Raw genomic sequence first — 25781 nt, forward strand, 5'->3', positions numbered from 1 at the left:
GGACAAATCGGACTCTAGAGACAGCAGACCCCTGCTCTACCTCTTATAAATTGTGCTGGTTTGAAAGGAAGCATGTCCCCTAAGAAAAGCCATGTTTTAATATAAATCCCATTTCATAAAGGTAGAATAATCCCTATTCAATACTATATATTTGAAACTGTAATGAGATCATCTCCCTGGTTGATGTGATTTAGTCAAGAGTGGTTGTTAAGCTGGATTAGGTGATGACATGTCTCCACCCATTTGAGTGGGTCTTGATTCGTTTCTGAAGTCCTATAAAAGAGGAAACATTTTGGAGATTCAGAGAGAGCAGAGAATGCTGCAGCACTATGAAGCAGAGTCCACAAGCCAGCGACCTTTGGAGATGAAGAAGGAAAATTCCTCCCGGGGAGCTTCATGAAACAGGAAGCCAGGAGAGAAAGTAGCAGATGATGCTGTTTGCCATGTGCCCTTCCAGCCAAGAGAGAAACTGTGACTGTGTTCACCATGTGCCTTTCAAGATGAGAGAGGAACCCTGAACTTCATTGGCCTTCTTGAACCAAGGTATTTTTCCCTGGATGCCTTAGATTGGACATTTCTATAGACTTGTTTTAATTGGGACATTTTCTCGGCCTTAGAACTGTAAACCAGCAACTCATTAAATTCTCCCTTTTTAAAAGTCATTCCATTTCTGGTATATTGCATTCCAGCAGCTAGCAAACCAGAACAAGGCTACTAAGAAACAAAGTCAATTAATCCAGGAACCCGGGGGCAAAATATAAGGAGGAACACTACAAAAGACTGCCAAAATAAAAAATACCTCTAGCTGCTGCAAAATAACATTTGCCCTCAGAACCCTTCCTGGCCTTTCACCACCCCTAGCTTTCTGTGGCTGATCTCTTCACCTCATTACTCACTGTATTTTCCCAGACCAATTCTGCATCCAGCAACCACTTCAGCTTTGGACATTAGCTGTCCTCCCAAACTTAGGATCCAGTGCCCCAGAGCTAACCAAGGGGTGTTGCGGTAATTAGGTCCAGGTGTCAACTTGGCCAGGGGATGATGCCCCATTGTTCTGCTTCTGTGAACTTAAATAATTAGCGTGAAACTCATGTATGGCTAACTACATCTGCAGTCAGCTAACGGGAATTTCTTCCACAATGAGTGAGGTTTAATTTAATTAGCTGGAGGCTTAAAACAGAGAGGTCTGAGTAGAGCTCAACACAGCACAGACCAAGCTGCTCAGCATACCTCATCTCAGCACTCACAGCTCAGCCCAGACATTTGGAGATGCAGAAAGAAATCGCCTTGGGGAAAGCTGCTGGAACCCAGAAGCCAGGAGAGAAGGCCAGCAGACATTGCTGTGTGCCTTCTCATGGGACGTAAAGAAACTCAGATGAAAGGTAGCTGCCTTCCTCTGCAGAACTATAAATTTTAACTAAATAAATCCCCTTATTAAAAGCCTATCCATCTCTGGTGTGTTGCATTCTGGCAGCTTTAGCAAACTAAAACAGGTATGATCTCCTATATTCCCATGCGCCCCAGGCTATAGAACTGGGAATTTTTCTTTGAATCATGCTACATTGCTTAGTTCTTACAGCTTCTTACACCTGAATCCCTGACTCCCTTTAGGCATGTGTAGATGTCTCTCCTTCCTGAGCTCCTGAACTCTGCTCACCTGGCTGAGATGCTGTCCCATTCCTTGGGATACCTGACACTGAGGTTGCTGGAATCACTCCTGCACCACCTTGTTCTACTCTACCTTGATCTACCTCACTTCTCTTGCCCACCCTTTCATCTTTTAGGCACTTTCCTTACTTAATATGCAGCTGTACATTAACTCCTACTGGAGTTAATACCACAAGTGCTCTAGCAGTTTAATGTATATGATTTTTTCTTTTTTGTCTTCCCAACTAAATTTTAAATTCCTTAAGGCAGAGTACCATATCTTATTTCTCTTAACATCCCTCATCCTGGCCTGCACAGTGTAGAGATCCATGGATGGAAAGTCTTCTTGTTCTTAAGTACATTGCGTTTGGGGCAATTTGCTACAATTTGCTCCAACATTACATAAATACAGTTTCTTTTTTCTTTTTTAGAGACATTAGGTTTTTAACCTAATTTTTAGGCATTTAGTGCCCTTAGGTGTTCTAAAAGTGAAATGCAGGTACTATCCCATCTTCAAGAAAGAATATGGGAACTAATTCTATTTAAAATCTTTAAAATGAGTTATAAATGTTAGAAGAGCGAACACACTTAAAATAATTTAAGAAGTAACTGAGAAAAACATAATATATAAATGATAGTTGAAGGAATTCTAAATAGTTCCTTCGAAGTATAAACATCAAACTCTATCTTAAAATAAGAAAATGACTAAATATTGACAAAAATAATGCAACCAGAAATCTTATCTGTGTCATTCTATTATTTGACCTTACATCCTACCCTGAAAATAGAATACAACCTTCTTTAAGGGGACAGCTGACAGCTGTCTTGATATGAATAGGCACTGCCATAATTCTTATGACAGCTTTCCATCAACAATTCTCATTTTCTGGGAATTTCAGTTACTAGTATTTGTAATCAGCTATTAATTAAGAACCATGTAGTCCAGTTTAAAAGGTCAGTCATTTTTGTATTTTAAAAAGTCACATCTTTATGCATCAGATTTTTAAATGAACAAGAGTCCTTTGTGCCTTCTTAAATGTATTCCTTACAAAGCAATAAGGAAAAGGTTTTATTAATGCACAAGACTGAAAGAAATGTCAAGTATGCAAGGGTTCTGGTTTTGATTTTGAACTTCAGAGAAAGTTAAAGAAGCAGTGGAACAGAGCTCTTTAATTATAATCCAATGTCCTTGAGAAGATTATTTGATATCTCTTCCAGTTGGCATTCCAGCCAGGGTGAGAAGAAAATCAACTGTGATTAGGGCAACAGAAAATGATTCCACATAGTGAAGTTCATCCAGGATTGGACTATGCACACATCATGGTTTGTCCTGGTTTTGTTTAAGGTCTTGTTTGACCTATTAAAAGATGGAAATGATTTCAAGGGTTAAGTCGTTAGTTGTATGTATGCTACATAACCTATGCCAGTGAAACAGTTTGCACTAAGATTCCTCAAACTCCAAATGTATTTTGGGGAGGATAACTAAATTACAGCATTTTTTCCCCAGGAGAAGAGTAAAGCGCTCTGACAGAAAGATGGCAGGTGTCTAAGGATTACGAGGTCTGGAATCACTGCCTGATAGGAATTCTCTACTCAACCTCTTAATTGTATTGGCTTTGGGAAAATTAGTTCCCTCTTTAAGTCTTAGTTTCTTCATCTGTAAAATGGGAATGAAAGTAGATTGTTGGGAGAATAAATGCAATACCGTATTTAACACAGTACACAAGCTCTTAGTACACAGTATACTTTAAATGAACATTAACTATATTTAGAAGATCCTGTGGCTACCCAGGGCCCAGGCTCCCCCCTCCTTACTGAGAGTAAGTTACTGCACAAAGCTACCTATGGGACCCAGACAGAAGTTAGAGGTCAACAGATCTCCTCAGGAAAGAATGTACAGATGGTATCATAAACCACTTATCTGGTAAAGCATTAAAACTCCTCTCCCCTGATATGTTGATAACAAATCTCCAAATCCCTATGTCATGAGATCCTGCTGAAACTCTGTGTTCATACCCTAGGGAATGTCCTTGTCTTAAACCCTTATAAGCTGCCTCTTGCACCCTCACCTATGCAGGGCACTGATTTCATTTTTCTGGACAGCCGCCACTGGAGACCCTCTCCTGTTCCTAAGTTCTAATAAAACTCATGTGTGACTCTTTGCTTAGCATGTTTTCTGGTCTTAGGGCTGTGCCAACTTGATCCCTTCAAGAGCTGGGTTGGAACACATTCCAGAGAGAGTTCTCATAGTTCAGTGTCCATGAAATATTTCCCTCCCCTCCTCACTTTGTGTTTGTATTTTAAAATCTTCCCATAAAATGCACAAAGTATCTATTTATGAGAGGAGTAAAAGAGGCATTGGAGGTTTTGTTTTTTAAAACAGGTATGTTACCTGCTCAATATAGAATTGCTTTATATATCCCATTCAGAGATAAAATGATTCAAAAACACTGATGGTGCAATTTCAAGAAATATATTAACTTCCAAATATACTCAGTGACATAAGATGCTTTCTTCTAGAAGAAAATGTTAGGGGTTGCTGGAGTGAGGCCAGGTTAGCACAAAATAAGTAGAAGTTGACAATTACTTGTATAATTTGGATTGCACAGAGAAAAAAAACTGACTTATTCATCACAAGGAGAATTGTTTTTGTCCTTAATTATTTACTAAAGTTGTTGCCTACAATTGAATCATGCCCTCTCCTCTCATCCAGTGCAGAAATGACCGAGGTAGAGGAAGAACTGCTTTGCTCCTCAGGGGCAGGACACATGGCCCAGTATCAATCACAAAGTCTTGCCAAACTCCTGTCTTCAGCTAAAGGGCTTGGTTATTGCCATGGTCAGGTGAGGAGGGCTGAGACATATCTATTTCCTGCATCAGGTGGCCCTTTCTCTGAAGGGAGACAGTAGGTACAAGCCAATTACAGGGAATCCACAGCCCCCTCCACTCAGGGGGGGCAGGGAGTCTGGGGCAATTAAGAGGAACAGGCTTGAAACTTCACAAACTTATGGCACTTTCCACTTAACTAGAACTCACTTGAACACAATCTCCAAGAGATTCGTAAACTTACTTTATCTTACCAAAAAAATGAGCTTCTAAGAGGAAAAGGGCCTGCCTAGGAAATATCAGTAGTCTAGGATGTGGCAGGGCTAGAAGCTCTGCCCATGTCATTCCACGGGCAGAGTCAAAGAGAAGAGTTGTGAAGAGGGAAGTTCTGAAAACTTGAATGTGACAATATTCTACCAAGATACCACTCTTCTCCTGATCTTTGGTTTTACTTTCTAAAGAAAGTAAGAAAGTACTTGTTGAAGAAAGTAAGGCTTTGATGCAATTTTTGTGGTTAATTTTTGTCACGTTTGTCATTGATCATGTTTTTGCCAAGCCTTCCCACAGCATTTGGAATTTGGGTTGAGAACTTGGTGAGGCAAAATCTCCCCCACCCCTGTCCCCCAGGATTATATTTAGGGACCCAGCTCCAGGTGCAGGGTTTTTTCCTCCATATGCCATGTAAAGATGGGAGCCTATTGGAGGGCCATGGTGGCTCAGCAGGTAAGAGTGCTTACCTGCCATGCCCAAGGACCCGGGTTTGATTCCCGGTGCCTGCCCATGTAAAAAAAAAAAAAAGATGGGAGCCTACCCACTGCAGGGCAGGAGAGCTCCAGGATAAGGGTGAGATTCAATCTCTACCCAGAACTCTAAGAACCATGTTAACCATTTAGTAAAACTAGCTGTGCTTTTAAATTTTTTATTCTATCAAAGTAAAATGTATGCACGTTTTCAAGAGCAAAACAATATGAAAAGGCTTATAACTGACAGAGTAGTGACTGGGAAACAGAGGCAATCACTTTCAATTCTTATAGATTTTTCTTCTGGTTTTTACCTCCAAATTTCGATATAACATGTAGAAATTACTAACACTTGGCTTTAAAAATTTTAATCATTGTCTCTGATTTCCTGTTATAGTAGAGTTGCTGCTTTTCCCTTTATTTGCAGAGTGAGAGAGGGCATTTAGGTCTACCATTTTGACAGCAAATGGCACAGAGTTAGCAGGCTCTTAAAAAAAATACTTGTTAAAAAAAAACAAAATTTGTTAACTGTCACTGGATGATCGTCACAGATATCTAAATGCATAAAGCTAGGTTATAGCCTTCATTTTCTCACATTATGTATATAAAGAGCAGAATGTGAGGAGAAATACTTAAACTCCCAAATTCCCATGCATTAAATTGGTTGCTTGTATCATGTTTTAGTATATCTTGGAAAACACTAAAACCTAACAAGTTAAAATATTTTTAAAAGGACTGGCTTGCAATTAATATAATGACCCAGTGAAAAAATTCCTGCAGCCCAAAAAATAGTTTTGTTTTGCTTTTTCACTTCCAAGTAAACTCTTAATCTGTACTAGAGAAAAAAAGAGTTGCGATATAAAAAAGTAATCTTGTGTAAACACTGATGAGCAAACACGCCTGAAAAATGTAAGGGAGACCTTCCCTTGGAGTCATGCAGGCTCAGAATTCAGCCCTCTGCCTTGCAGAATTTCAAAGGTTGACGACAAGCCAGAAAAGGATGTATAAATTATGAATACTCTAAAAAGACTCCCACCTCATTAATATGTCTCAAAACACATTGCTTAAGGGTAAAGTTAATTGAATCACAGTGTACATGAATTTGAAATGGACTGGTAATCAATCACAGACAAAATTATTTTATGTAGAGAGAATATGGGAGTGGTGAACATTAATAAATTTAAATGAAAACAGATTCATACAATCGCAAGACCTTTTCACCTGACTGGATGCTGCTTCTATTCTCCATAATAACCAGCTCAGAAATATCTGAGACAAAATTAATGACAGAATTAAATCATCTTCTTCACTTGAAACCCTTTAATGGGCTGAATCTTCTATTTAGTACTCATGAATTTCTCAAGCTTTACTTGGAAGAGCTTGAAATTTTCTAACAAGGCCATAAAATTCTTAAATTTACTATGAACTTTATTTCTATGATTTTTTTTTCTTGTTTATCTTTGGGCTTTTCACATTTGTTGCATTTCAACTATTTTGCAAGAAGGGAAAAGAAAGAAATTCAAACAGTCATTTTGATTACTTGTTAGTAGTTCTATTAAAATATATCTGAGTTGTTTTCTTTTAAGTTAGCCTCAGGTTCCAATTATTCCATATTCTCACTATCAGTGCAATCTAGAGTAGATTTTTGCAGCTGAAATAAACCAGTCATTTCTATCCCTGTAATGTTATCTGCCTGATAAATCTAACTCATAACACAGAATCTTGGAGCAGGAAGGGCTCTTAGAGACAAGCTAGTTCAAACCTCCACCTCAGGCATCTTCCTACAAGTGCAGGTAACATGAAGTTGTGTATGGGAGAAAGAAGAAGGGTTTGGGAACCAGCTAGACATCATAAACTTGTACCTGAAGTTTGGTTTGTAAATGAGGTCCCTGGGCAGATTATGTGATATATGATGTATGCACAGGAGCCAGAGGCACAATGCGGGTTTTGCAGTAGGAGCTGAACTCAGCTCGGTTGTCCCGGCTCTGCCTTTTCACAGCTGTGTGTCTCTGGGCAGGCTATCTTCTCTAAGGTTTAGTTTTCCCATCTGGATGACGGAGAAAATACTACAGCTAATTCAGGATGTTATTTTAAGAACTGGATGGGATAAAATACATGGTGGTCAAATAATATGAACTATTATTATTACACCAATTCACATTAAAAGTTAGGAACTAGATAAATTCACTTTCAAGGCTCTCAGATTAACAACATTATGCAACTAAAAGGGTAGCTAGGTTTAAAACTGTCCATGTTAATTTGTAAGAGAGGAAAATCAAGATTATACACTCATCATTTTGTGGAGGAAAAAATATATCCTATATCTTTAAATTCCCCAAATAAATTAATGTAAATATTTAGTTTGTGCTTCCTAAGCATCAGGCAATATATAAGGTGAAGAGTGGGATCCAAAGAGGTTAACACAGGGTATTTGGGGGGGAGGAGGCAGAATTTCAATCTAGAAGGAATATAAGGCATCCATGGGCAACAGAATAAGTAATTACCCAAGGTGAGATAAGTGGCAAATAAAGGAATAAAGGGTGCAAAATAACAAACACTACAGGAGTTCTGAGGAGAAGGGGCTGGATCATTATCAGGAGCTATTGTCAAAGAGGGAGGAGATGGGATTTGAATTCGGTTTTAAAGGTCAGGACTTGGAGAGCAGGAGGGAAGACGGACATCATCAGTTCAGATGGAAAGAATATGTTGACCTGACCAAACCCCATCTCCAATTTAAACTAGTGATAAAGGTGCCAATCTTAAGTCTCAGACTGTGATTCAATGTAAGGAGAAGAGTGAGAACGTGCGTGTATGGCCTGTAGCTTTCTAGATAAAGGCGGCCTCTGCCCCCAGCATTAGTGGTCACATTCATGAAGAATTTACCCCCCATCCCCACACTCCTTATTTCCCAGTGTTATCAGGCACGTGTTGTGTCAAGTGGTACTACTGACCGTTGGTCAGAGTGTAAGAACATACATTAAACAAGCAAGCTACAGGAAATTTGAGTAAGAAAAACCAGGGGCAAATCAAGGTTAAAGTGATTATCTGTTGTTGTTAAGTTTATCTTGACTTAATTTCTTGAGTTGTTTGCAGAGACCTTAGGTTAGGGCTTTTTATCGCTCATGGCCACATTTCTCTTTAAGGTTCCCAGACCATGTAACCATCCCCAGCCCCATATTGACTATTTTTACCTGGATGACTCAAAAGACCACCTTGCTTCTGCTTCCAGATTCCCTATCTCAGAGAATGTGTACCACCTCTCCTTTCCACCCCCCAATAGTTGCCTAAACCAGAAACCTAAAAGTCACCATTAGTCTCTCCTTTCTCTTTCCTAGATTTTGCAGTCTTTATCTCCCCAGTCTGGATTCATCTCCTCTATCCATTTCCAGCTCTTAGAGAGAGCATCACCTACAGGATAAAATCTTAACTCCTCTTTAGCAAGACACGAAAGGACATCATTATTTGGCCCCAGCCTGTCAATCTGACCTAAGGCTCCAACACTCTTCCTTGAAATTTGCATCCTGACAACATCCAATTACCTGAGAGGTCCCTGAACCTACCCTGCTTTGGGACCTCCCTACTTGCACATGCTCTGCCCTCCCTGCCATGCCAACAACCTGGTAAACTTCCATTCATCCTTCTGGCTTCAACTTAAGAACTATCTCTGTTCTAGTTCTTTCTTGACATCTCCCATGTGCTGAGATGCTCCCCAATCCATGTGCCTCAGAATATTATGTGTGTTCACCACATCTACCTTTACACCAGATTTAAAAATTCCTTGAAATCAGGGACAAAATCCTGTCACCTACCTGTACTGGCAGGCCTACAGTAGTCCACCCAACAAAACTTTGCTGAGTAAATTAAGAAACTTTAAAATGAAAAAGAGAGGAATCAATATTAATCAGCTCAACCAATAAGTATGAAGAAATCCACTGCAAAACATTAGGCATTTTTTTCTGGGGGAGGGGAGAACTTGTAAGGGAAGCTCTCCATTTGTCCTTTCATTGAAACTGCCAACAAAACATCCCATCTCGCCTGTGTTGGACAAAGGGGCAAAGACACAAAGCAGTAGCTGTTAAAAAGAAACAAACTCTCTGCTACTACATGGATTTGCAAAGAATTTTTGAACTCTTTACAGCTGGGACTCAGTTTTATCCAGAATATTCTCAAACCCCTCTCCACTATCAAAACAACAATAAAAAGAAACAAACCCAACCTGCTCCCCCTCCCCCCCAAAAAAAACAACTAGAACTGACAAGACAACAGGGATTTAGCACTAACTTAGACTGACAACTCTCAAAATTACTTGTAAAGTCCACATATAAAGTGGAGGGGCATTATAAAATTGTCAAAAGGGTTACTCTTCTTTGCATCCCTTGAAAATAAAAAGGGTAACACATAGATTCCTGCCGAAAGTAGTAGGACTGAACTCTAAAATACTCAAGTTATGAGTATTTGGTTAATTGCAATCATTTACTTTCCTTGGGAATTAATAGGAACCATCTGCTTAATGATAAAGCTGAGCGCTGCAATTATTTGAGGAAAAATGTGCCACAGTCAGCATAAAAGAGCCTTATTGAGGAAGCCTGCTAGACATCCGTATTTCTTTAAATAATTAAAGCCAATCGCATTCATTAATTTTAAAATGCTGTTTTGATCAGCTGCCTCTGTTTTTTATTTATCAGCACCACCCTTGTTAATATGCACCTAGGCAGCCTTCAATTTTAAACTTACAGTAGGTTAAATAACTATAATTGTACGGATGGTTGTGATCACACGTCAGAACGTTGAGGTGATCGTGAGAACAAAATAAAGACAGAGAAATAAATGTCTACTGTGAGCGACATAGCTGCCTCCCGGGTCTGATACCTGTGTGCAGGAAAGGTATTTTCTTTTCCTACCCAAAAGGAAGATGGCGGTGAGCAGTCCAAACAAACTTTCTTTGAACTGGTCATTTCGCAAATCTCCCAGTAATACCGACTGCGCTTGTGCTAGCAGATGTGAAGGGAGGGTCCCAGAAAAACAGGCAGCTTTTGTTACACAGCAGCCTGCTGAACAGAAGCCAACAACGTCTCCTCCGACTGGCTGTAAATATTGATCCACCTGTAAGGTAGAAGGGTGCCATGTCTGTATGGTGGCAAATAAATAAAGAAGGAGAGCAGAGAAAAGAGAGATACATCCTTTAGGGTCAGTAACTCGAAGCCTGGTTTCTTCTCTCTGTGTGTGGCCTAGCAGAGGAGGAGATGTTTATTTGAACACCTTCCAGTCTAAAAGAGGCTGGTCCTGTGTCTCCTTTTGCACAGGTCTTATGCCAGAGCGCAGGTGATTTCATAAGTAGAGACCATACAGTCTTTATACAGTCCTGAAACAACTTAATGCAGGGTTTCTGACTTTTCCAAACCAATTGGTAAGAAGCAGCTGAACCCCTCTCCCCAACCCTGCATAAAAAACCACTCTCTAGTGCTGGAACTTTAACTAGTCACTACTACAATCTTTAAAATATAGTATGGCATGGAGTTTAAACATATGGGTTTTGTACAGTCTAACAGATATTGAATGAAACCTCCATTAGTGATTATTAGCATATATGTCCATGGAAGCCGCTTAATGTCACCATGTCTTATTGGCTGCTTTTATAAAATGGGGAAAATAAAATCTACCTTAGAAGATTGAAGGAATTAAATAAGGTAATGCATGAAAAATACTTAGCCCAGGGCCTGGATTAGAGAAAGAGTCCCCACATATGTGAGTTATTTTTATTTTATTTATTTATTTTTTAACATGGGCAGGCACCGGGAATCGAACCCGGGTCCTCTGTCATGACAGGCAAGCATTCTTTCCTGCTGAGCCACCGTGGCCCGCCCATGAGTTATTTTTAAAATCTCTATTCTTATTATCATTATGGCCAAAGTCATAGTATAAATTAGCAAGAAAGTTTCAGGAATCACTAACAGGAGAATTACCTCTAGGAAGAAGGAATTTCTTCTCTTCTTTTGAAAGGGAATAGAAGGAGAAAGTGGAAAGAATTTGGCTTCAGTGGCTATGAACAGCAGTAGCCCTAGTGTCAGGAAAGTATATCAAAGACCTTGCTTTAAATTTGACTGAAGAGTGCGCAGGTGGTTCAGTGGTAGAATGCTCGCCTTCCATACGGGAGACCTGGGTTTGATTCCTGGATCATCGGGGCAAAGGATAAAAAAACTTACTGAAAAAAAAAAAGTTTTCCTGCCAAACAGGGAAGTAGTTTCTTAGAATAGAATATTTGCATGCTACAGCCCCTAGGTTCTTTTTCCTAAAAAAATTTCCAAACAAAATCCCCATTGTACTGTGTAATAAAAGGCCTATGGGCTGTAGAATCAGAGGGGCCTGGGTGTCTTCCCAACTCCACCATTTACCAGCTGTGTCACCTTGGGCAAGTTACGTGACCTCTCTGTGCCTCATTTCCTCATCTGTAAAATATGAATATCAGGAAATCTGAGCATGATAGAGTGAGAGGTACAGTGGTTAAGAAAATGGGTTCTAAGTTCAGGTTTCATGGATTCTAGGCTGGTTTTCCCATTTATCCCACGGGACCTGGGCCAAGTCACTCAACTTATGCTATGGAAATTTATTCCCCCAGTTATCTTTTAAAAAGGTTATCTTTTAAAAGTTATCTTTTAAAAATGTGTTCCAAAGTTTCCAAAAGTTATCTTTTAAAAATGTGTTCCAAAGGTGGATGATGACTTCTCTTTTAGACTCATTAAGAGTTCACAAGTTATTCAATGTAGGACCTAGAAACCTCTAACAAGGCAAAGGCATCACAGGAGGTAAAGGGAAATTCCTTTTAGGAAAGGAACATTTAAGGTTCAAAAGGACTTTTAGCCAACCACAAGAGAATAAAGGGAGTGAATTTGTTAATACAGACAAACCAAGATCTATTCAAGATGGAGGTTTTAAAACATTGAACTTTCCCTTTAGAATTTAGGCTCAATTCCCTTCAGCAACTCTTTCCCTAAGGCATTTGACAATTATGGGTATTAATATGAAAATTCCTCTGGTTTGAATAAAACAAAATGGATATAGAACGTTTTTCCTTACTAGCGTACCTCAACAGGTAGCACCACAGACATTTAGAGGGGAGGGTCCATTTCAAAGTGCTGCTTTGAGGGGATGGCTTAAGAACACAAACCCTTGAGATTGTTTTGGAATATATAAATTCTGTTAAAATAGAGAGGAAAATGGAATAGACTTAGCTCAACCATTTTTTTGGATTTCAATAGCATTATTGTATTTATATATATGTGGAAAGCAATCTTTATGTGGGAGTATAAAATCAGTTTAGAATGTTTCTTTTCATTGCTTTTCTAAATTTCCACCTTGAAAACATAAAACTTTTTACAATATATATTTACCTGAGTACTACACACCCACAATTAATTTTTTTTTTTTATAAAGTAGCACAAAGATCATTATTTTCAGTGTTGTGTCAAGCTCCAAATGACTTAAGAGCTCAGGGTTGAAAATTCTCTTATGAATTACCATGTAATTTTGAAATATAACAAAAATAGATATTTGTACATTCTGACACATCCTAAATATTCTAACATTAAGAAATAAAAGTGACTTATTAAAGAACAACTTTTAAAAACCACCCCTCTAGAATCCTTCTGGAATAACTGTTACTTCTGTGTAGCATTTATATGCTCCTTACTCATTTAGAATTAGCAATAACCTCACTCCTAACCTTGTGTATACAAACCTTCCATTATCCTAAGGGGTTCAGAGAGTAGAATGAATTACGCCTTTCATTATTTAATCATCAAATTTGATTTTCTTTATAAATACCTTGAGGGTAGGTCTGTAATATTATGTATCTCTTAATTCCTCTTTGCGGGTAAGTGCAAACATTTACCACGCCGCTTCAGTGAGTGAATACAATCCATATTCTTTTTTGTGATTCAAACATAAAGCCCTATTGATTACCTTCAAGTGGCCACTTACAAGGTTGCCCTAAGCAAATTGCTAGTTGAAGCCATTGGATAGAGTTCTCTGGCCTTTCTACAGCACAAAGCTGCAGCCAGGCTTCATCACAGGCCTCCTCCTGTTTAAAAGGTTTCAATGGCTTCCCATAGCCGGGGATCAAGCCCCAAATCCTTGGCGAGGCTGGCAAGACAATATGGAGACCTGGCGCCCGCTATCTGCACAGTTTCCTCTCATGACATCCTCGCCTTTGCTCTTTCTAATAAAAACCACAACCACAGCCACAACAACAACTAGCACCTAAACACGGCCCAACCATTATAGGAAGCAGTTCATTCAATTCTCACCGCCTCCTTATAAAGGAGGTACTGTTATTATCCCCTCTTTACGGGAGAGGTTAAATGCCTTGCCCGAGACCATCCAACTAGCCAGTGTCCAACCTAGTAAGTGACACACCCACATAGGCAGAAGGCTCCTGGTCTGTGCTCTCATGTCTTCACCCTCATTCAGGCACAGAGTCTGGTACGAGGTCAGGTCGCAATAAATCTTTGCTAAACATCTGTTAAGTGACAAACAAATGAGTTCTATAAATAGTCAAGAAGCCTGCACAATCAATCTCCAATTTAGCAATTTTCCAAGACATATAACTGCATTATGGCCCTGAAATACAGATTAAAATGGATCGTGCAGAAGTCCGGGTTTGGTAAATTCAAATGTACTTTAGTAATATATTTACGCTTTGTGCAGCAAATATTTCTGAGCACTTACAAAGTGCCAGGTGTCTATGCTAGAATGAGACACTGTCCTACTCACAAACAGCTTATGGCTCAGGGTAGGGTACAGACCAAGGAACAGGTCTTTAATTTCCACCAGCCCGGTGACTGCTGAATGCTATGGGTGACAGAAAGATATGCACCCAGCTAAATCTTAGCGAAGGCTCAAGACCACGGTAGAATGCTTTTAAAATAATGTCAGCTTATTCAACACAATGCATTATTCTTTGACCTTTTATCAGTGCCTGGACTGAGGAACAACTCATTAAGTGTTCAATGGATGAAGGAAGAGACAAACGAAGGAAGGATGCTAACTAGAATTGGTCATATTGTTTGAATGGAAAAAACGCATTTCAAATTCTAAATAACCTGCATGCTCAAGCTATGGAGTCTCTCTGTACATTGGAGCAGGAGAGGACCTTTAGCTTGTTCCCCCTGATATACATTTCCTTCAGAAATGGAAAAAAAAGATCAATAATCAAAGTAGCAATGCCAGAATTTACAGAACTCCAGATTTTATATCACCTAACCCAAAACCCTCTCTTCCTTTCTGCAGATGCTCTGTTATTAAGGATGTTGTGTTTGTCAATTTAAAAGTTGCTCTCAGACTTCTAAGGACCGGGATTCCTCCTTATGCTGTCATGCACAGTTCATGGAACTGTTATTAAAATTCTGAGTTATTAAAATTCTGAGGTTTCGGTGGGAGTCATCTAGCATCTTGTTTTTTCTAAAACTGGCAAAACAAAATTTTAGGTTCATGACTGCTTTATGTAACCACGATATATATATATATATACACACACACACACACACACACATATATGTAATTTACAAGAGCTCTTCAAATGCTAAGATACTCATCCCCAAATCACCAGTTTGTTTTTTTTTCCAATAAAAAAGTGAACAGCTTTGACATTTGAAAACAAGAAACTGTCACTTTCAGAATCTGATGAGACTATTCTAATAGCAGCCCGGAGTTATTAAAACTGGCTTTTAGAGAGGCCCTTCGCAGGGTTAGTAATCGGCATATTGTAGTGATGACAGCCGCTAAATAAGCCTTCCAAGAAAGAAGGAATCTCTAAACACTGGATAAAGGCATATCACACACATGCCACACATAAGAAATGTGTTTCATACAAACTCTACTTCATAATAAAATAATGCTAATTTGCTGAAATAAAACGTAACTCCAACATCCATCTTTGATTAGTACATACACATTCTTATGTAAGAAATGTGAAAAATATTCTGTGAAATATTTATGCTACCTTAATCCAAAAGCAATGCCCAAAAGCCATTTCATAATTCTTCTCTTTGTCCATTATTACCACTAAGGGTGAAAAAAGGGTGGGAAGGACCAATAATTTGTTAATGGTTTACTAGAGAAATGCCACGTTAATTAAAAAAAAAAAAAAGCTCAATGTTTCCAAAGATTTACTACCATTTTATTGAAGGGCAAACTTTCTTTAAAATTCCAGATGTGAAACAGCCTTAGGAAAATTCCGATGCTGCTGTGGAAAATGCAGTGGAGGTCTGTGACAGGACGCTACTTGTCTGAGACCCCCCCCAGCCAGTGGGTGCTGGACCACAGGCTGGTTTGGACAGCACTGCTGTTCCTTTGGGTTACACGAAGCTAAAAAAGAAACACTTTGTTTTAAAAGTTTTCTCACAGAAAGTAATAAAGTAATATTCTTGGCTTTTATGACCTTATTTTCTTTTAAAGAACTTCATTTTCCTTTGAGGAGTTAGAGCTGACATGTATGGTTGATATGGTGTAAACCTCAGAGGACGCTGTACTCAGAAAGCAGAAGATACTCTAGAAAGGATAAGTATGTTGAGCTAGTTCATCTTGTTAGTTAAATCGCTAGGTTAATAGGTAGGAGATGAAAAAATCTGAATTTAACCAGGTGTACCAAATTGCACGATTGATGGTATAAATTTTTTCATTTGTGAGAAGTCCTAGCTCTCTGGCTGCAGTTTTGAGTGTAAATTTCTATAGAAAATTAAGAAATTGGAGCACAAAGGGATTTGAAAAAGGAGCACTTTGATTTCCAAATACAAAATCAAAGGACAATGACTTCAGGCTTCTGTGAAATGCTAGACATATATTTAAATACTTAGAAAAAAATTACCTCTTTCCCCTTAGCCTTGCTATCATATCTCGTTTCCCACTGTTTCCTGGGGACTTTTATAAAATAATACTAATCCATATGATCCATTTGAGCTATCAAGGAGCTCAAAATTAGAAGCACTAGTTTGATGTCAAGTTGTTTAAATGTACCTTCTGAATGAAAATGTACCAAAATTAAACCTACTCAACATTTTCCATGCTAAGGAAAATGTCTGGTCTCTTCTTCTCCAGATAAAAGCAATTTACCTGCCCCTTGGCTCCAGTATCGATTCTAACTGATTTGACCCACCATATTTAAACACATCTTTAAAAGTTCCCACAGCAGGTGCAAAGTTTGGAGCCTGTGCTGAAGGGTTTTAAATGATACACAAGTCACAGGCAAACAAAACAATTTTATCCATGTTCCCTAAACATTTTATAGAATTAATGTGCTAAACATTAGTGCTATATCCCATGGAAAAGAAATAAGTAGAAACCACCTCTTCAAACCTAAGATGGAGAATTAAACTTTTCGATTCCACAGATAAAGTGGGAAATCTCCTTTCAACATACAGGTATCCTTAAACTCTGAAGGCACAATTCAAACTCTCTTACACCGATTCTATTGTCAGCGACTATTTGTTGGATAGTGTGGAAACAAAAGCAGAGAAGGAGAGCAAGAGGGAGAGAGAGACAGAGAGAGAAAATGTAATCCAAATTTCCATTAAGGCAAACATTTATTATTTCTATATTTTATGGTGGCTTGGCAGTTATTTAGTTACCTATGGTCTTTGCCACAGTTGAAGCCAGCACCCCAAGCCTGGACAGCTATCTCCTATGCACTCTCCACTGTTCACAAGGGAGTTTAGGAAAGAATGGATGTGCATTTACAGCCATTAGTGCTGATTCTGTAGCAAACATCCCCTTAATTGTGGCAGGTCAGAAGCATCACCTTCATGGAAGAAACAAAATGTGCTTTCGGAAATTCTGATAACTAGTGATGATATTGCTTACTTTTGTTAATAATATAAGAATATTAAATTAGGGTCCTATCTTTAGAAAGAACAAAAATGTCTTACAGGATTTGTGTTACCTGAAATGCTATAAATCTCTGAAGACAAGTGATATCCTTCTCACTTTCCTGAGGCATTTGTCACATGGCCAGACAAGATTAGAATGAGATAAGCCTCAGAAATTTTTTGAAGATATTAGAAAGATCATGTTAGGGAAGTTGCTTAAGGTTTATACTTTGTCAAACCAATATCCTTTAACTGTCTCCCACTAATAATGAACTGCCATCTGTTAGAGCACGATAGCGCTCAGTGTTAATTGATTAACATTGTTGGCACGAAAATTGAGCCAACAACGGTATCATATATTCGGTAGAAACCTTTGTTCTGTTTGTGTGTGTGTGTTTCTGAGGGATAGATCCATTAAAAACAAAAATTAAAGTCTCAAGCATAAATGGGCATTTTTCATTAAGAGAGCCCTTTCTGACCACTCCCAGTTACTTCTCTGACCTTTATTCTGACAATCTTTCCTATTATTCCACCCAAGTTTTTCCTTCAAAATACTATTTTTCCTGCTCCATTAAACATGCAGATTTTAATAATAGCGTAGAAGAGGTTACTGATGGCAATTTTCTTTTTCTGTGAATATGTGTCTTCAGATGCTCTATTCAGTGAAGGTATGTAAAGCAGTTTTCTAACTGTATTCTGTTAGAAAATTACTTAATTTGGTTTAATTTTAGAGGTCATATTTTTAGAAGTCCCCCAAATAGTTTTAATTGCAGGCTAATATGCATATTATAAATTCTCCCTAGAGACTTCATCAGAGTGTTAAATGGAATTTATCTTATAGACATCCTTTTTTAATAATAATGACTCAATGTTTATGTACAGTAACTATTATGAGTCATCTCTAAGAATGGTTAAAATATATTGTTAATTCAAAACCACTCTGGAAGTTCTGTTACAGTCACTGGCTGCTCCAAGTTGAAAATGTAATATCTCACCCATTTTTCAAATCAATCACAAGACAAAGATACCTTATCTCATTATTGTAATAGAAAATTAAAGTCTACATGCTAACTTGGTAATATCACAAAGGGAAAGATTAGGGAAGAAAGGAAACCTCACTGTAGAGTGTGTAAAGACAGTGAAATTCAATTTAAGAATGTAAATGATGTTAAAATTTTTTAAAAGGTAGGCTCAAGTTAATTTATTTCCATATTAGAACTAAAGGAGCTTAAGAAAAGTTGCTAATGTACTTACAATGGATTTGAAATTATTTGATAAAATACTATCTACAGTGTACTCTGAAATAAAGACCCTGTGGAAGCTATCTTAAAAACAAATAAGAAAAAAAAAGTAGAACTAGCAATGAAAGAAATGAAAACAAATTAAAAATGAATGAGTAAAAGAAAAACTGAAGATGTAAGAACTCGATAACAAAAGAGAACCAAAGCAAGGAGAAAGAGCCACAGGTAGATACACAGAGATAGTTTAAACATCAACTTCATTAAGTGGAGAAGAGATGGGAGCATTCTCCTTATATGAAGAACAGCTTCAACACTCTAAATCACAAAGGAAAAGAGTAAAAAAAAAAAAAAAAAGAAAGTTTCCTGCTAAGGTAGCTTGACAGAGTTTGCTGCTCAGAAATACTAGATCACCAACAGAGACGTAGCTGCATTCAGATTTCACCTGATTTAATTAAAATTTTAAAATTGTGATGAGGAAAATCTCAGGTTCTGAAAGATAAAGACACTAAGTTACTGCCACATAGCGAAACTTACCTGTGTCAAGGAGAGTTTAAGCAGGATGAGTACAAATGGCAACTTCTTCTTTTCCAAACTACATCCATACTGGAATTTTTAAAAACCCAATCATTTAAAAAATTTATTTGAAAGACTTAATTACAGAGAATGAAAAACCTTGATCAATATAGCTTGATAATTAAATAGAATACAGACAGGGAGTACATATAATTTATCATGCAAACCAGGACACTTTTAGAGTGCAAGGGGTACAATTAATAATTATGTTGGGACAATAGTATAAGCCAAGATGTAAACTCATCTCAAATACAGAGCAGTTTTTAAAGCAAAATAACATAAAGAAAATCCGACTCATCCTACCATCTTTCTCCCCACTATGAAAAACTTCCCTTCACAAATACTAATGAAATCTTTCCTGTGGTCATATTTTGAAACCTAGGAATAGTGATATTTTCTATACTTCACCAAAGTGTTCAGAGAAATATCTGTGGAAGACTTACTTGCAAGGAATTTCAATTCATTCATTTTTTTTATTGGTTTATCTCAGAATCATCTGGATTCCAAAATCCTAGTGGAATGTAAACAAAAGCAAAAGGATACGTTTACTGTAAAGTATCTGGATGTAGAGTGCAACTGGTAATAAGGAACAATAATTCAATTACTGCAAAAGGGATTAACTTGCATTTAATTTGCATTGATTTAAATTCATTTCATTTTGGGCAAAGCATAAGCGCAAGCGAACTGAAAAGTAAACAAAGACTCCTATAAAAAGAAGCTAACACAGATGTCCCCATGTTTAAAAATATTATTCATAAATACCTGAATCAGTGTAGTCAGGGACAAATACAAATATAAATATTTTAATTGGGGTTCCTAGAGTCACTGAAATCTAAGCTGCCACTGGAAATTACCAGCGTTCTGGGCACAGCAGCTCTCTCAGGACTGGGGAAACGTTTGGCCACCACAACAGGGCTGGGGTGATGTCCAAAAGGAGAAAGGAAGCAGGGGCATCCATAAGCTCTGAAAGTTTTCAACAGATTCTTCCAAAATTTTGTCAGCCCCGGGCAGTGGATGGATGAGTGGCAGCAGTGGAAGGAAGGAAAGGTCTGGGAGCACATTAAGAGCCAAGAAATTTAGGATGTACTTCTATCTAGGAGATCTGTTTGGGGGAGGGGGCGGGGGGGTTAAAAGAGCAGGAGAAGGGAAGCAACTGTTCTACCTCAAATACCCCCACCTCCATACCAATCCCAAAGTAGTACTTTTCCAAAAGTCATTAAGACCATGATGAACTGGCATTACATAAAGCTGCATGAAAATATATGATGGAATCCTTTAAAATGCATGGATATGGAAATAGCAAACAAAAAGGGCAACTTGTTTGGGGGCTCACTCAGTGAACAACCAAACACATACATACTCCTCAGTGGACTGGCCTGACCAACCTTGTGGTTTTAGCCATTTGTTATATGTATTTGTTTACATCTGCTGCTTTGTTAATTGCTTTTCATCCACACTCAGTTTTCCTAACTTCCATTTTCTTTTAAAACCAGTGCTGACGTCAGGATCCTAGAAGCTGGTGAGAGGAGCATGCTGGGCTATAGGACTTCCAGGGAAGCCCTTCGGGGAACCTGAATAACTTTACTGAAGGTCTGCAGCTTCAAAGTCTCCAACTGTTTATCTCCAGCAAAGAGCATGAGAGTCGTGGGCTTGTACAGAACACCTCCTGGATTCTAGTCAGCTCCTAGCATTTAGGAGCTTGTGTGACCCACAGTGATCGTCTCAACCACTGGAGCCTACTACCTCACTCCGTACAATGCAGTAATAGACAGCACCCTATAGGTTTGTTAAGAGGAGTAAGTGAGAATGTTTGTAAATGCATTTTGTCAACTCTGAAGCTTTAAATAAGAATAAGAGTTTCTTTCTTCTTCCTTCCCTGCCTCTCTCTGATTTTCCCTTGCCTGCTCTCTCCCTCCCCCGCTCCCTCCCTCCCGTTCTTTCTTTTCATTCATCACACATTTTGTGCTATTCTGAGCCAGACACTGGAGATAAAGAAGTGGAGAGTGGCTCTCACTGGAGCTGATACAGTCATCAGTGGCTGGTGTCCCCTGGTATCCCCAGTTTGGCTTTTCACTTAACAAAAAGTTTCATTTATTTAGCTATCAAACAAAAAATTTTTGAGCCCCGATTCTATGCTTGATTCTAAAAATAGAAACACAAATAAGACACAATTGTTTTCCTCAAGGACTCAAAATACAGGGTACAGAAGATAACCCATAAAGAGATGGATTATAATACCATGCTGAGCACACTAATATGAGGCTGAACGAATTGGATGAATGTGTGTGGCAGCCTTGCAAAGGGTTCGCTAATCTTACTATTCCGATTTCCACGAGGGGTGGATTATCATTACTGTTTTAAATAACCATTCACAAAGAAACCAAACTGGCTTTGTAAGGGATCAACATACCTTAACAACATGTCCAGCAGATTTAGCTAACCCTTGCACCTTTCTCTAAAGACTTTTATAGCATGTGTAAAGAGATCATCAATCCAAATGATCTGTTGTACACTAAAAATGCTCCCTGATGAACACAATCAACTGATCAACATTTATTGTTACACACTCCGTGCCAGGCATGCTTTTTTTTTTTAATTTTAAGTTTTTTTATATTGCGAAAGTTTCAAACTTACAGGACTGTTAAAAAAGTAATACAAATTAATACAAAATCTAACATATCCCCTATCTCTTCAGAAACCCATATCCAACAATTTTAACATTTGCTGTATCATTCTATCTATATATTCATCAATCTGTCAGTCCATGATCTGCCAGGCATTTATTTAAGAGCAGGACACTCTCTTTAATAATGTTTTCCCCAAAGTCTACAGTACCCCCTTCTAAATAGAATTGCACTGTACAAGTTTCCTTTATATAAGTCATAGGATACCGTACGGTATATGATTTTTCAGTCTTGCTAAATTGTTGCTGAGGTATTTCACAGACGGGATTAAGGTTTTGGTATGTTGTTAATTTTAAGAGAAATTTAGCTTCGTGAGAAACTATTATTTTTTTTTTTTCAAGTATTGTCTCTTTTATTCCAGGGTGAGAGATAACCTTTTCAGAACTAGTCTCAACAGTTTTCTAAAGAAGCTATTAAGCTGGATCTACACACATGAAAGCAAAATACACGGTAATTATCCTATGAAATAAAGACTCTGAACATAAATATTTTTTGAAATTCTGGCCAGAAACATTACTTTTCCCGCAATACAATATTGAACTGGCATTGGTTTCTCTATTTCTCTTAATATAACCAAGTACATTATGGAATCTTGACCAACCAAAATTTTATACCATTAAATTTTGCTGTGGCTTTTACTTAAAAAAAAAAAAAAATTAATACAACCCGAGAGTTTAAAAGAAGCATGTTCTTGTTTTGCTGAGGAAGATGTCTCACCGCTGTATGTAGGAGTTATTCACCCCACGATGATCTAAATCATGGCTGAGAGCAGCAATCAGCAAGGCGAGTATTTCCAGGTCACTCGGCTTGTTCTGAATTTTGCCTGCTCTTAGAGCTGCAAACATGCACTGAGCTGTATTAAAGGCATGTCTCCAATTGTGATAGGCAACATTCTTCCGATAATTCTTCTTAACACTTGAAATCCATCTGCAAAGAACCTCATGTTTCATCTGGAAGTTCTGCACGAAGTTGAGGTCAGTGAACATCCCAATTGTACACAGCGTTGTTTCCAGATCGGACAGCTCAAAGTCACTAAAGCTGAAGTCAATAATTTTAAGGGTCTGAGCAGATGGAACCACAGCAGCCGCTAGAGACTGGAGCTCCCTTGTTTCTTCCTCTGCTGCTGAGGCATGGTATGAAAGAACCTCCAAGATGACCATCTGCTTGGCCATGGCTCTCTCCACAGCTTCATACATCTGTGTGTTCTGGATCCCCAAGCCACAGAAGATGACAAAAGCTTCCAGAAACTGTTCGTCATTTTGGTTGAAAGGCTTAACCTTGCCAGTGTTCTCCTCCATCTTATTAACAAGTTGGCAAACCCCTATTACTTTATTTTTCTTTCCATTTTTTATAGGTGTACAGAGCAAACTTCTAATGTGCTGTTGGTTTACATTTCCTGTGTTTTCATTTGTCCAGGGAAATCTTTCATCCTTACTGACATCTGGGATATTAAGTGGTTCCATAGTATTTTTGACATACTGGGCATACATGTAATTGATTTTGTTTGCATCACGTTCCCTTTTATTATTATACCATTATGTTAATATCAGGAGCCAGAAGAAACCCAAAATGGTTATACAACAAAACGAGGGCTGCTTTTGCAGACTACACAGTGTGCCTTGGGGTCAGTCTTGTTTAAGTGGGTGGGAACAAAAACAGGCTGTGCACTTAAGTATTTTATTCTTGCCACTGCAAATTCTGGCAGTTCTGCTTTATACGCGCTACAAGGATGATTTTTGCTTGAATTTGTTTCCACACTTTCTGTTACCATCATTTTCTTCCAACTTTTCATGATGAATATTTTGAGACACGAAGAAAATCTTGTTAAAGTATCAGATGGCTTTTCTAATTCTTCACATTCCATGTGAAACACACTAGAAAAAGAATCTCTGTACTCACGGAGCAATCTTCATCCACTATGAAAATGGTGCATTTCTGCACCTGCATGAAAGAGATAATAGTGGCAGCTATTTTCTTCAGAATTATTTCTAATGATTGTTGTTCTTCAAAAATTAAGCTAGCAAGGTCAAGCAGCACCTGGTTTCTCTTGTTCTCCAGCAGTGACGTCTCATAGAGTTGTGCATTATGGAGAACAGCCACAAAACGCCAAATAGGCAGCAAAGTCCTTCTCGTCTTTTTCAGTGAAGGTCCCACCATTTCCAGATTTCTTGTTGATAGCTTGAGCTACACCAACTACCTCTTCCCTATGATTTTTAATTGGCATACAAAGAATACTTTGTGTCTTGTAGCCTGTAATCTGGTCCACTTCTGCATTGAATCGAGGATCCTCGTAAGCGTCTCTGACGTTCAAGGGCTCCCCCAGTGCCGCCACGTGCCCCACAATGCCGTTTTTCCACTCTGAGCGGATACGGTTATTCGAAGCTTCTTCCAGCGTGGAACCTTCGGCCACATCAAAGAGGTGGCTGATAAGAAACTTGTCATTGGAGCTGTCCTCACAGACGAGGAACAGGGAATAGCGGTCAGCAGAGATGAGACCGTGGATATGCAGGAAGATCTTGTGACATAAGGCTGTGACATCCAGATGACTAGAAATATCTTTCACCAATTCCAAGAGTCTTGAGCACTGATCGCCTTCGTCATTCTGAAACTTTGGGTGGGTTAGAGGCATCTGTTCTTTTTTTTTCTGAGTCAGACAAAAAGCTCACAGTTCCCTCCGAATCCTTGACAACAATAGGCCTCAGAGGCCGGTCAAATTCAGAAGCAGAGACTTTCCTGGTTGGTGTCCCAGGGACACTGGTCTCTGCCCGAGGACTGTGCTGCAGGGGGCAGGAGCACGACTCGGTATGGCCTCTGATGCCATCCTTGCACGCAGGGATGGTGTGAACTCTCTCAGCAAACCATGCATCGACCGTTTCTTCTGGGCAGGTTCCGGCATGTTACTGCCTTTGGACTTCCTCGTGGTCTCGACCCGACCCCGGCTTCCCCGCCCCGCCAGGGCCCGGGCAAGGGGAACGGGGCGAGAAATTATTTTTTAATACTTCCATGCATTTCTCTTCAAATCACACTTTCCTTCACCTTATAGTGGTGCATTAATTCCCAGAGGACACCAACGCCCAAAAGGGAAGGTAAGAAGTGTAAGGGTCCTCATCTTCAGGTGGGACAGGCATTCCATTTTACCCAGACCACACACACAGATGAGAATCAGTATACAAAGAAACCGACTATAACACGAAACTTCATCATGACCTTAAATATTGTAAACCCAATATTTACAATTTCTAATAATATATGATTTGCACATCTTTAGCATTTAATAAATGTCCATTTTGAATGGAATCTGGTCCAGTAAGCACCAACCTGGAGAGGGAACTACAGAAAATAAATTAAACGTACAAATTGTCTATGAGATCTCCACTGAATTTCTAATATGAGCATAATTCTCCCTATAAAAAATGGGGCACACCTTTTCCAGCATTTTCAAATGACAAATATCCCACAGTGTAAATATTCACTGTGCAACATGAGAGATCACACAAGGTAAGGTAGCAAATATATGTGATGGAAAGAACCAAATGACTGTAGGTAGTATTCTCAAGGAGCTCATCTCACACAAGGAAGGCAATTTCAGCATACTGTGCACATTTTAAAAACTCTACTATAATGCAGAAGAAACACATTTTGGGGGGTAGAAAAACAACAGGCAGAAAGGGCAAAAAGCATCATCCCTTCTTCCAGATAACAACATAGCCACACCAAAAAAAAAAAAAAAAAAGACATAAAATGATACCTACTGTTATCCTCCAAACAGTGATCACATTATAAATTTATAATCTGCTTTTTTCCCCAGCTAAATATTCTCTGAATATCTTTCTATACTACTTTACATACACATCTATATTTTTAACAGCCACATACTTTCCACATTATAGATATACCATCATTTTTCTTACTTTTTTTTTTTTTGCATGGGCAGGCACCGGGAATTGAACCCGGGTCTCCGCATCGCAGGCAAGAATTCTGCCACTGAGCCACTGTCACACCACCTTTTCGTATTTTTTAAAGGCTAAAAAGAAACTCTAGCTGACAGCATTTTAAAATGTGAAGTTAAAAAGGACATTAAAACAACTCGGTAATTAAATCAGTTCAGCAATGGGCCTTTAATATAGTTTGTATATTTTATATATATATATAATATATTATATATAGAATCATTTTTAATTTTAAAATATTCAGTAATATGACCTTAAACTT

At 38.5% G+C, this 25781-nt stretch overlaps 1 protein-coding gene and 1 pseudogene across 4 annotated transcripts in view; both read right to left on the bottom strand.

Annotated features, from left to right (window-relative positions):
• The window catches only part of LOC143691701 (prickle-like protein 1), a 108518-nt gene that overhangs the window by 63884 nt on the left and 18853 nt on the right, over positions 1 to 25781 (bottom strand). The gene's annotated exons all lie outside the window — the stretch shown is intronic.
• Positions 634 to 24466, bottom strand: LOC143690551 (cGMP-specific 3',5'-cyclic phosphodiesterase pseudogene; annotated as a pseudogene).

The sequence above is a fragment of the Tamandua tetradactyla genome, chromosome 7 (assembly GCF_023851605.1).
Source record: "Tamandua tetradactyla isolate mTamTet1 chromosome 7, mTamTet1.pri, whole genome shotgun sequence".
Taxonomy (NCBI): Eukaryota; Metazoa; Chordata; class Mammalia; order Pilosa; family Myrmecophagidae; genus Tamandua; species Tamandua tetradactyla.